Source organism: Xenopus laevis, chromosome 1S (assembly GCF_017654675.1).
Source record: "Xenopus laevis strain J_2021 chromosome 1S, Xenopus_laevis_v10.1, whole genome shotgun sequence".
Classification (NCBI taxonomy): Eukaryota; Metazoa; Chordata; class Amphibia; order Anura; family Pipidae; genus Xenopus; species Xenopus laevis.
The window spans coordinates 176,496,525-176,508,861 of record NC_054372.1 but is presented as its reverse complement, the minus strand read 5'-3'; the positions used below and the strand labels follow the sequence as shown (position 1 = coordinate 176,508,861).

At 38.5% G+C, this 12,337-nt stretch overlaps 1 protein-coding gene across 2 annotated transcripts in view; it reads left to right on the top strand.

Annotated features, from left to right (window-relative positions):
• Positions 1–12,337, top strand: part of adamts6.S (ADAM metallopeptidase with thrombospondin type 1 motif 6 S homeolog) — a 169,695-nt gene that overhangs the window by 57,012 nt on the left and 100,346 nt on the right. The gene's annotated exons all lie outside the window — the stretch shown is intronic.

The following is a 12,337-nucleotide window of genomic DNA, read 5'->3' as shown; positions in this document are numbered from 1 at the left end:
GTTTATTAGCCTGGAAAGGTAAAGTGTAAGGTTTCATGTTCCATCAACTGGGTAACTTTTTCATTAGGGCTTTTCAGTTCTCCATAAGGGATCTGGGATTTACAGTAGACCTACAGAAGCTCTAAAATCTTAACAGCCCATTAACTACAGGATATGGCTTATGAGGTTCACTGGAAAGTTGTTAAAGTGGGACAGGACAGGTCCAGTGTAGCAAAACAAAAAAACAAATGCACTCACCCTTGCCCCCATGGTTTCTCTTTGGTAGTGTAATGACTGATTTAATGCTTTGTCATGATACCCAAGTTGTATTCCTTTTATAATCACATGTCTGTCTGTTTTTCAAAATACAAAAAGGAAAGGTTGTGGGAGCACTCCATGGAAAAATGTACTAAAATACAATGGAAGTGCTACTGATCTGGCCAAATTAACTACAGACATAGAGAAAAAGAAGAGAAATTGTTCAATGCACATTCCCTGGTCCCCTGTCATACAAGTAATATATGCAAATGCATGTATTTACAAAGACAGGGTTTTTTAGTTACAAAATTTAGTTACAAAAGATTGATAAGCCACAATACCACGTCAAGGTAAAACCCATAAGACGATCCCTAACTATTTACCTCTGGTCATAATATGAAATGCTAAAGCCTCCCGGCATAAGAGCATTACCTGAAATAAAAGGTCTCCCGGCCTGGGCATTGGCTTCAATCATAGGGCTTAGTCCTCCCCTGCCATTAGCTTACAAAGGGGAGAGATAACCTAGACCCCAGCATTGATTCCATGAGATTAATCCTCCCCCGCTTGTGGCTTTTAAAGGACCAGTTTTTTACAGAATACATTAGAATACCACGAAAAAAAACACCAAGACAAATAAAATCTTAAATTAGCAAAGCCTTTATTAAGAAATAACTTACAGAAACTCCACTTCCTGTCCTCTACAGAAACGGCGACACAGCGACCATCCATACTGCGGCGTTTGATTTCTCCTCCCTGGCTATTCTAGTGACACTGTGTTCTCTGCCCCCATCTCCTTCTCCACCTCTGTGCCGATACCTCTTCCTGTGCTGCCAGTAGATTATCCGTCCTTCGCTACAATCAGTTGCTGGTGCCTGTTCTACTCCTGTTCTATATCCAGATGGGCACAGTACAGCACGGAGTACTTTGCCATTACCAAATCCCCGAGGTCCCAGAATGTCAGCGCTTCTCATCCCAGGCAGCAGTAAGCACAATCCCGGCTGAACTGTGAAGTGGCAGTCTCAGGCACTCGTGCGCCGGTTGGAACGCTCATTCTGGCAGAGTGAAGGCTGCAGCGCTTATCCCTAAAGCAGAAACTCCGTGTCTCCCACTGAGAGGCAGCAGCGGCCACATCCCTTCACGTGCTCCAACAATTGCAAGGATAAGTCTGTAGTCGCATGGGGGGCGAAAAGCGCTCTTGATTGAGTCCAGTCTATGCAAAACCGCTGCTGTCTGAGCAAATCGTTAGTCTCTGCACTGAGCACTCCATTCGGTGTTTGGCGAAGAAAACGCCGGAACCTGCCACTTACGCTATAGAAGTGTATGGGATATGTGCTGCAGCCTTCACTCTGCCGGAATGAGCGATCCAACTGGCGCACGAGTGCCTGAGAGCTGTTGTCTGTAGCCAAACACTGACTGCCGGGCGAAGAATCATGGGCACAGTGAGTACCCTTTGCTTTTCCATAGGCACTGCTAGAGAGGGGCGAGCAATTCGGACTGGGGTACAGCTCTACTATACTGCCACTTCGCTGTTCAGCCGGGATTGTGCTTACTGCTGCCTGGGATGAGAAGTGCTGACATTCTGGGACCTCGGGGATTTGGTAATGGCGAAGTACTCCGTGCTGTACTGTGCCCATCTGGATATAGAACAGGAGGAGAACAGGCACCAGCAACTGATTGTAGCGAAGGACGGATAATCTACTGGCAGCACAGGAAGAGGTATCGGCACAGAGGTGGAGAAGGAGATGGGGGCAGAGAACACAGTGTCACTAGAATAGCTAGGGAGGAGAAATCAAACGCCGCCGTATGGATGGTCGCCGTTTCTGTAGAGGACAGGAAGTGGAGTTTCTGTAAGTTATTTCTTAATAAAGGCTTTGCTAATTTAAGATTTTATTTGTCTTGGTGTTTTTTTTCATGGTATTCTAATGAATTCTGTAAAAAAAAATTTGATGTTACTGGTCCTTTAAGAGAGTGAAATAGCCCAGACCAACACCCGTTTTCAAAGGCATTGTTCCACCATTTAAAGGGACGAGTGTGGGGGTGCTACAACCACATGGAAGCCTGGCCTGCAGCGTAGCTGCTGAACTTCCGAAAAGAAGACCTTGGTTGTGAGACCTTTATTTCAGGCAATGCTCTTATGAGGCTTTAGCATTTGATATTATGACCAGAGGTAAATAGTTAGGGACCGCCTTATGGGTTTTACCTTGACGTGGTATGGTGGCTTATCAATCTTATGATCATAATTTTGTAACAAAAAATCCCCTGTCTTTGTAAATACATGCATCTGCATAGATTACTTGTAAGACGGGACCAGGGAATGTGCATTGATCAATTTCTCTTCTTTTTCTCTGTCTGTTTTTGAAAATATATGACATAGGAACATAGTTGTTTAGTAAAAAAAAAAAACAATACAAATCACCTAATATATGTGCTTTTTAATTATCTTCTGTGGACTCAACACACCTTGTTGATATCAATAGGATCAAAAAAATGTAAAGAGAACTTGGATGTTTTTAGTAAAATTGTGAATTTACTTAAATTAGGTTTTTTAGTTCAATTTTCAATGAAACACAATGCTAATCTACATTATAATGATAATTCATAATTTGGTCAACCTCTATGGGGCAGATTCACTAAAGTGTGACACGCTGATGCTAGCGGCAGTTCGCCAGAAATACCATCCACAGGGCCTTAGCCAATTTACTAACAGGCGTAGACTACAATTCACTAGCGAAAAAGACCGTCGCTATCGTTCGTTCACACCCTATCGGTAGGTGACTTTGTGCTGTCATTACTCCGCAAATTCACTAAGTTGCGAATTTTACTGAACGTTACCTTTTTTGCCAGAGTTTCTTTCGCCACCTCAGACCAGGTGAACTGATAAAACGGAGCTACATCTTCCTCAATCTTATGTCAGTGACATCATATCCTGTAAGCCGGAAATGCATTAAAGCGGGAGTGCCTTCAAAAGTCTGAACTATTAAAGAAGTTTGTGTTAACATTTTTTTTCCAGACATTTGAGGGGCATGCCACATTTGTTTTAGGGTGGGCTCATGTCTAGGGCATTAGAGGATCTCTTCTGTCTTTATTATGGTTCCTTGGACTTTTGTATTAATAAGTGTCAAGCATTTGCACCAACATTACTAATAAAGACATCCATAGGACTTTCAGGTACCCGCCCTATTCAAATCAACATAAGCATAAGAGTGCTAGCGAAGTTTCGCTAGGCAGATATGAATGCTAGCGAAAATTCGCTATGAAATGCTCGCCCACCCAAAGTAACACTAGCAAAAATTCAACAGTGTTTGGCTGCTGAGACACAATGTTTTTGTTGCTATTTTGGTGTAACATTTCATTCCAAAATGAGAAGATTTGGGATTTTTGCAAGTGGAATGAATGTAAAGGGATCCAATGGGAAATTTCCCTTTAGAAAAATATAATACAATGCTAAAGAAAAAGAGAACTATATTTTAAACTGACTAATTAAATTTAAGAGGCACATCTGAGCAATAGTTTTTATTTTATTGCAATTATATAGTGTTACATTTTAATTCTGGCGTGGGAACCTTCCCCAAACATTACTATAATATGCTTATGACGCATTGTACTTAATTATATTGTCCTAAATAAGCAGCACTGATTTTTATTAAAGGGGAATATCCCCTTATTATATCATTTCAGGTTACTCAAACTTGCCCCTTTAACACTTTCTTTTTGTCAGTGGCATGAGATATTTGTGTTTATTACCATATATTTTCAACAACATCCATTGGCGCCCGCACTTAGGGGCAAGGGGGGGCACTTGCCCCCCCCCCTGGACGTGCCTTCATTGTGTGAAGCAGAGAGAGGAAGGATCACATTTTAGGACATAATCAGACGAAATCTCTGTCCTGTATGCAATCTCCTATGCCAAAGGAATGCAACGTCGCCTGCTTTTTCACTCACCCATCCTCAAAGGCAGACGTCACACCTCCGTCCTGGGTCCTCGCTCCTCCCTCCTCAGCCGTCAGCTCTTACTCCTCACTCTTCCCTACTCAGCCATCTGTTTTGGGTCCTCGCTTCTCCCTTTCTCAGCCATCAGCTCTTGCTCCTCACTCTTTTAGGAACGCCTATTGGCTAAAAGAAATGGCATCACATGAAAAAAAGAAAACGGAAGATTAAAAAGAAAAAAAATAATGAACCAAGAACAAGTAACTATAATCAGGGCGCAGGGCTGAATATGCCACCCTGAGGAGTGAGGAGCAAGAGCTGACGGCTGAAGAGGGAGAAGCGAGGACCCAGGACGGATGGCTGAGGAGTGAGGAGCAAGAGCTGACAGCTGAGGAGGGAGGAGCGAGGTGTGACGTCTGACGTCTGCCTTTGAGGATGGGTGGGTAAAAAAAGCTTGCTATGTCGCATTCCTCTGGCTTAGGACAGCGCATGCAGGACAACAATTTCCCCTGACAATGTCCTAAAAATCGTTCTCTCATGCCCCCCCCCTGGAAAATTTTCTGTGGACGCCTCTGCCAACATCTTCCAGATACCATTCATTTTACTTTTATATTTTGGGCAAGTGTTACATAGTCCTGCACCACAAGACAGATATGCAAATTCATTTCATTCTTGCATATTTTGCTCTTTACCCTTTGTCGGTACAATCCGCACATTCCGTACACAAAGGCAGAGGTTATGTTGGCTAGACAAATATTGCTTCTTTATAAAATTACCAGCTGTGGACAGTGCCATTGCAGGAAATTGTTTAAGCCCTGCACTAAAGATTGTAAAAGCAAAACACACGCAAATAATGTGGCCAGTCAAAGAAAGGGATAAGATCAAAATTTATCACTGCCAAATTTTGAATTAATCTCAAAAACTCAAACTGAAAAATAGTTTCAACTCTGCTAATACAAGTCCCTTTGACCTTTGCATGAACTCATCTGCCTTTATTACCAGGTTTTTATATTCAAATGTTTGTGTTTTAAGCCTATTAAATCTTATAACTTTTCTTAAAATAAATTTACTTTTTAAAAAATGTTATTAAAAAAATGTTGAATTGTGGTAAAAATTTAAATTCAAATGTAGTAATTCTGCCTCTTAGCATTGTTAAATATAATTGTGGTGAGCATGAGCCCTGGATATCCAGTTCTCTAGGAGGCCGAGTCTTGACACCACAGTATGGATAAGGCTTTAACAACTCTTAGTCAGTCATTCTGCCCTTGGCTTTTGCCAAATTTTCAAATACTGTAATAGTTATTTCCATTGAACATGGGTTGTCTTTATAGCACCAAATATCTTTCAACTAAAAAAATCACAATCATTGTTCTTATTATGGTGATGTTACTGAAAAAATTGTTGGAAGATGGAGTAATTTTACGTGCAAAGTCATCAATCCATTTTTATAAAAGTAAAGTTCTTTTTATAGCAGTTCAAGAGTTTTTTTTAATGCATCAGTTTGCACCAGATGTATTCAGTGCCTTGCATTTAGTGCAAAGATGGAATTGTTAAAAATGTTAAAATTCACATATGTCTCAAATTAAGACATCTGGTTTGAAACAGAGTCCTATATCTGAGTTCATGCCCCCTACTGACTCAGCAAGCTTATGGACATATAACTATTACCTTAGACACTATGATACATTCATGATACCTAAGCTATTGGTCATTTGTGAAATAAAAAACATATGAGGGCACTCATTTTAAAAAAAAAACAACTTTTAATGAGTTGTTCATGTTTACTTTCTGTTGATACTGATGTTCTCCATTTTACACTTTTCAGATGAACATGAAATAAGATAAATAAGTATATATTGGTTAGTAGTGGTGTGCCGGTTGAGAAATTCTCTTCCCGCACCCGACCCTAACACCCGTCCCCAACCTGGCCTGCTGCTCCCCTCTATTTATAGATCCGCGGACGGGGAGAAGAGCTCAACCCGGACTCGCCCACAAACCCAAAGATTTTGTGCAGGAGCCCTGACCCACGGGTTTCAGGCAGGCCCGCACATCACTATTGGTTAGGGATGCAACAAATCCAGGATTTGGTTCGGAATCTGGGCAGGATTCGGCCTTTTTCAGCAGGATTCAGTTTTTGTTTTGTCAAATCCTAGTTCCTGCCAAACAAAGTACTTAAAATCATGTGACTTTTCGTCACTTAAACAAGGAGTAAAAAGTTTCTCTGTAACCCTAAAGTACTAAACCCTTGCTGGCCGCAAATTCGGAATCAGTTTTGTATTCAGCTGAATCTTTCACAAAATATTCAGGGTTGGGCCAAATACCAAAATAGTGAATTTGTTGCATCCCTAATATTGGTGGGACCACAAAAAACTGTAAAATGAGGGAAACTTAAAATCAGGGTATGTAAAAATGTATAGATATCTATCTTAAAAATTAATCTTAGCTAGTTCTATATTTAGTGGCTTTCTTTATTTCTTTACCTCTAAAGTGAGAACAAATCTATTTATGACGGCCTTCTCTTTATGGTTAAAATATCTTGTTGACTTTATGAATTACATTTGATCTCTATAAACTTGCAAGAGCAGCCACAGTCTTCCATTATTTTCTCTTCTTTTCCATTCCATTTGTTTCCTGTCCAGCTTCTGAGTTAGTTGCCCTTCATAAGTTGCAAATACAAGGTGAATTTTTAAATGATTTATAATGAAGTAAAGTAATACTTTTGTCCCTTGAGCCCATCATTCTTTTATTTTGTCTAGTCTTTCAGTGAAGTATAAATACCTTGTTCTGACTTTTTACTAATTTAATACGCTTGGTATAACCTCATTTCAATCTCAAAATAATATCTATGTCAGGGCCAAGAGTAAACAGCACTCCACCATGCGCCCAGTCTTTGCTGAACTTGTATTAATTAATATACCATGCATGTCAAGACTAGGGCAGTAACCCAAAGCAATTTGACACTTGTTTTTATTTTTCTAACTTTATTAGACTTGGATACGCCAACTGCTCTAGTTGACTGCACCAGTCTGGTTAGTAAATGTTATCTAGCTCATGTAGAAAGCTATCCCTGTCCTACATGACCAGAGCCTCCCATTTCTTGTACTATCCATTGTCCCAGTGCTTCATAAACGGTGCTACCAGTTGTTTATTAATTGTAATTGTAATTAATTGTAATTGTTGTAAGGCAAACTTTGTGAGAAATTTTAAAATATTTTCCTTCATTTGAGTCAGTCTCTCTCAGCATCATTTGCTTTTATGCCTTTGTTGCCAGCACGATTAAATTTGTTTATTCATTCATGTTTTGGCAGATGTAAATGTTTTAAAGAACTAAACGTATGCATGGCCTTGCCAAAAAAGCTACTAAGACACTAGCACATTTGGCAGCATGCCCTTGGGTTCCTATTCTTAACATTACAACATTTTTTACTCTGTTAAGAAATCAAGAAAACGTTAACAGCTTTTTCCACGTAGTTTTTTTTTCTCATTTACCTCTCACTTCAGCAAAGGAGAGTTTATTATTGTTTATCATAGTTTGCGAGTGTAATTAAAAGTTACAGGTTTTTAAATAAAAACTAAAAATATTATTTGAAATATGTTGTTTTTAATTAGTAACATAATTACATAGTTGCAGATCTAATTAATCCATTTCAGTGTTTCAGTCTTTTGTTTTTCCTATGGATGGCAAACACAGAAAATAGTCTTTAGTTAGTTTCAAAAGGGGACAATTGCCTCCTTTACTCCAAGGGAGTTATTTATTAAAGTCAGATTTTTTTTCTCAATGGCCTTTTAAAGGGGAAAAAACACAATTTGTTTTCTGAAAAAACCCTTACATTTTTTTATGATTTATTAAGTCCTAAGTACTCCAACTCAGACCTGCCAAGTTCATGTAGAAGTCAATGGCAAATGTCCCGAAGATATACTGATTTGCCTGGGTTTTCGAAAAAGTTGCGGTATTTGGTCATCAAATCTGAAAAAGTCACGGCATTCGGACGTCAAATCAAAAAAGTTTAGTTCTTCTGATCTTTTCACAATTTTATCGAGTTTTTTTCCCTAACGAAATTTTCTATAAAATCTATATATAATAAGGGGAAAAAATCTGTGTGGATTTGGTCAGAGTAGTTTTCAGAAAATTCTGAGAAATGCTCCCAATCTATATTGTGGACAGGCCCTTTTTCCACCAGTGCCTCAACTACACAAAGTAGTCTCCTCTGAGTCCGCTCTATCAAGCAGTAAACGGAGAGTCCCAATCAACTTGAAGGCTGAGCGAGAGAAGGATGATTGCTACTTGATTCTGTAATATATGTTCCTACCGCACACTCGCCTTTCCTCTCACTGCATTGGTGGTGCTGGTTTCTCCGTTGACCCCGGCCAGGTCCCTTAGCAACAGCAAACAAGAAACGGATCCGCACACACGCTATGATCAGCAGTTGGGGGGACACCCCTCTTTATTATATCACCTCGTGATCAACGTTTCGGGGGGATAAACCTCCCTTCATCAGGATCAAGGACCTGATGAAGGGAGGTTTATCCCCCCGAAACGTTGATCACGAGGTGATATAATAAAGAGGGGTGTCCCCCCAACTGCTGATCATAGCGTGTGTGCGGATCCGTTTCTTGTTTGCTGATTGCTACTTGAGCCATTTTTATTTTGTCTTCATTTAACCAGAATCTGGGGATCCTTGTGCCCTTGAAAGAGTTGAGCTGCATGATAATAATGCCACATGCCACAGCACTGTTTTAGCTATAAACAAAATTCTATATCCAATCTTCTAATCCAAAGGGATTACAAAAGATTTCCTTTTCTCTGTAATAATAAAACAGTACCTTTTACTTGATCCAAACTAAGATATAACTAACCTTTATTGGAAGCAAAACTTGCCCATTGGGTTTATTCAACACATATATATATATATATATATATATATATATATATATATATATATATATATATATATATATATATATATATATATATATATATATATTTATGTGTTTGTGTGTGTGTGTTTCCAAATAACATATACCATCCCTGTATTCCTTTTTTGTATATATAATTATATTTTTATGACATATTTCTAAATTACATAAATGGGACTAATTGTCTTACTTTTTGTGTTGAACTTTATCCAAGGCTAATGAGGTAAATCTCCAACAAATACTATAAAATCTAAACAAGTAACTAAGGATTTTGAGTATTTTATAGACAGTTTTGTGGATAATTCATTCTTCACTGGTTATAATCCTTATCATCTATTATTTATATAGCATTGACATGTGACTCATAATGTATGACAGGCTATCCATATTTCATGCAGCTGTATTGAGTAGGGTAAAAGGTTTTCTCAAACATAAGAAATGATTTATTTTTACATAATTGGTTGCTGTCCAATTGAACTGTAGTCAGAGTCTGTAAATACACTTAACAATTCATGCCAGCTTGCTGAAATTGCACATACTAGAGTTGTTGGATCCTAAATAGATTTGTGACATGAGCATTGGACTAATATGGTGCAATATGTTGATGAATATGTTTATGGGTTCACTTAATGAAAACAATCTGTAAAACCACATTTAGACTCCAAATTCCAAATTCTTAAAATGAAAAGGAACAGTTGACCCTGGCAATTCATTATAAGTTAGAAGTTCCATATATAGACACTGGCTTTCAACACAGCCCATTTTGACAAAGTGTCCTATTTGTCTTGGTATGGTCCACAAGTGATTGCCTTCTCTATCTATATCTAATTGGGTATAATTATCATATATTATTTAGATTAGCTGATGATTCTCTAACAGCTCATGAGGTCAAAAACAGATGTCTCTTCATGGGCTCCTTACATGACCAATTGTAGGTCCAGAGTAGAAATGTATAATGCAAACCCAATATGGTCAACCACTTGGGTTTGCCAACTGGGCAAAGATTGGCTTGCTTGCTGACATGGCCAAATGATTAGATCTTTATGTCTCTGGTCAGCATTAGTGCTATTTATAAGGAATGGTATTAAAGTGTAACTGAATTTAGTTTGTATAGAGCATTGGAAATGCAGGAAGCTAAAATGAAAAGATATTTTTATAGTCATGGAACTTGTTATCCAGAATGCCCTGGGGTTTTCCAAAAAAGTGGATCCCCATCTCTTATGTCTCCTTAAAAATAATTTAAATAAAAAATAAACCCAATAGGATTGTATTGCCTCTATTGGGTATTTGATTACAATTGAGTCTATGGGAGAAACCTTCCAGTAATTCAACTATTTGCATAATGCGTTTCCGGATAATGGATCCCATACTGTAGTGCCGTTTGTGACTTGGAATATTGAATTCATTGTAATTTTACTGGTTAAAATGTTAAATGCTTATATATATATATATATATATATATATATATATATATATATATATATATATATATATATATATATGTGTGTGTATATATGGGCAGGTAACGTTGAGTTGCGCCTAAATACATAGGTTTTAGGTCTATAAAATTTCAGTGTGATTGGTGGTAATATTTTTTTGGAAGAAAAAAATATCTGTGTGTTTAATAATGTAATTAATAATGTAATTTTTCTATTAGCGTGTATTCTGTGCAGTTGATATAAAAGTTGTTAATATATATATTTATACTGCACAGAATATACGCTAATAGAAAAATTATATACGGTGAGTTCTGATGTCATTTCTGTCTGATGACGCACTGAAACTTGTGTATTATAACGTGTAGCGTGATGTGCCCAGGAGTCAGCAGCAGTGTGAGGCTTCAAGGCGGTGAAGAGGATGTTCAAGGCTCACGTTGTTACGAGTCGGGGAAACAGCGAACGAGCTTCTGTCACTCCTGAGGGGTGAAATCGTTCGTTAGCGCACATCACGCTACCGATCGCTTGTCTCTTTGATGACGGACCTCACAACCAGTGACAACGTATACTGCTTTTCAGCATCCAGGCTGCCGTACCTCCTGATGGGCATATTTAGACTTTGTGCAACTGTCAGTACACCTTTCTCGCATCGACACTTTCTCCTCCAATGTCTAGCCTGGCGGCTAATGGGTTAACGGACTTCCATGACACTTTGTTTTCTTCTCGCCAAGCGATGATTTATGTATTGCTACATTTACTAACATTGTCAAGGGTCACTTATCTCTACGATCAGCTTATTTAAGCTGCATATCCTTTGCATATTGAAATGCCGACATTGTCCAATACCCAGCACTTAAAATTTCTATTTGACTTAGCAGTAGCGCTTTATTGATTTTTTCTAATTTAGACTTAAATGTGTACTCATTTTGTAACCATTGATCCCTTTATATATATATATGTATTCTCACAGCTTTTTGATGGATTTATTTTGTTTTCACGTTCCTTTGTTTTATATTGTTTACTTACACCCAACATTCTTGTCACCATGACGTCACTTTCTTTCTTTTCCCGCCACTGGGGGTTTAAAAGGTTGGTTTTTTCATTCCATTTGTACTTTGAGAAAGGCTAGAGTGCTAGCCGAAACGTTAGTTTTTTTTGTTCAATAAACACCATTTGTTTTCCTGCTAAGACCTGTGTGTGCTCGCCTGTCTTCGGATATCTACTATTGCTTTGCTGTTAGCACCCAGGCAACAAACACCTTTATACGAGCTGTGCTGGCTTTTTCTCCCTTTATATATATATATATATATATATATATAGATATATACACAAGGTTAGTAACGCTTAAGTGGATATGGATGTGGTGCTCGTCCTTCGGGATACTCCCGTTAGCTTCCTATAATATGTACAGACGAAAGGATGGACAGCACTCACGATTAATGCTTAAATTCTGTATTGAAAGATAAAAACTTCACATCACCATATATGTGCACATATCATTCGGCGACGTTTCGAGCCATCTTGGCCCTTTCTCAAGCCATGTGTATCAATGGTATAAAGCTTTATACCATTGATACACATGGCTTGAGAAAGGGCCAAGATGGCTCGAAACGTCGCCGAATTGAAAAGATATGATTAGAACTTTGAGTTTGAACTCCAGAGATAGACATTACATATGGAATCCTGTTAAGCTATGCCAAAAAACAATTGAGTTTGACGTCATTTGGCGCCTAAACACTCTGTTGGGGGGTGGGTATTTAAGGAACTCACTAATGACACACCATATCCTTGAAAAAGGTCCCCAGGCGGGACCGAAACGT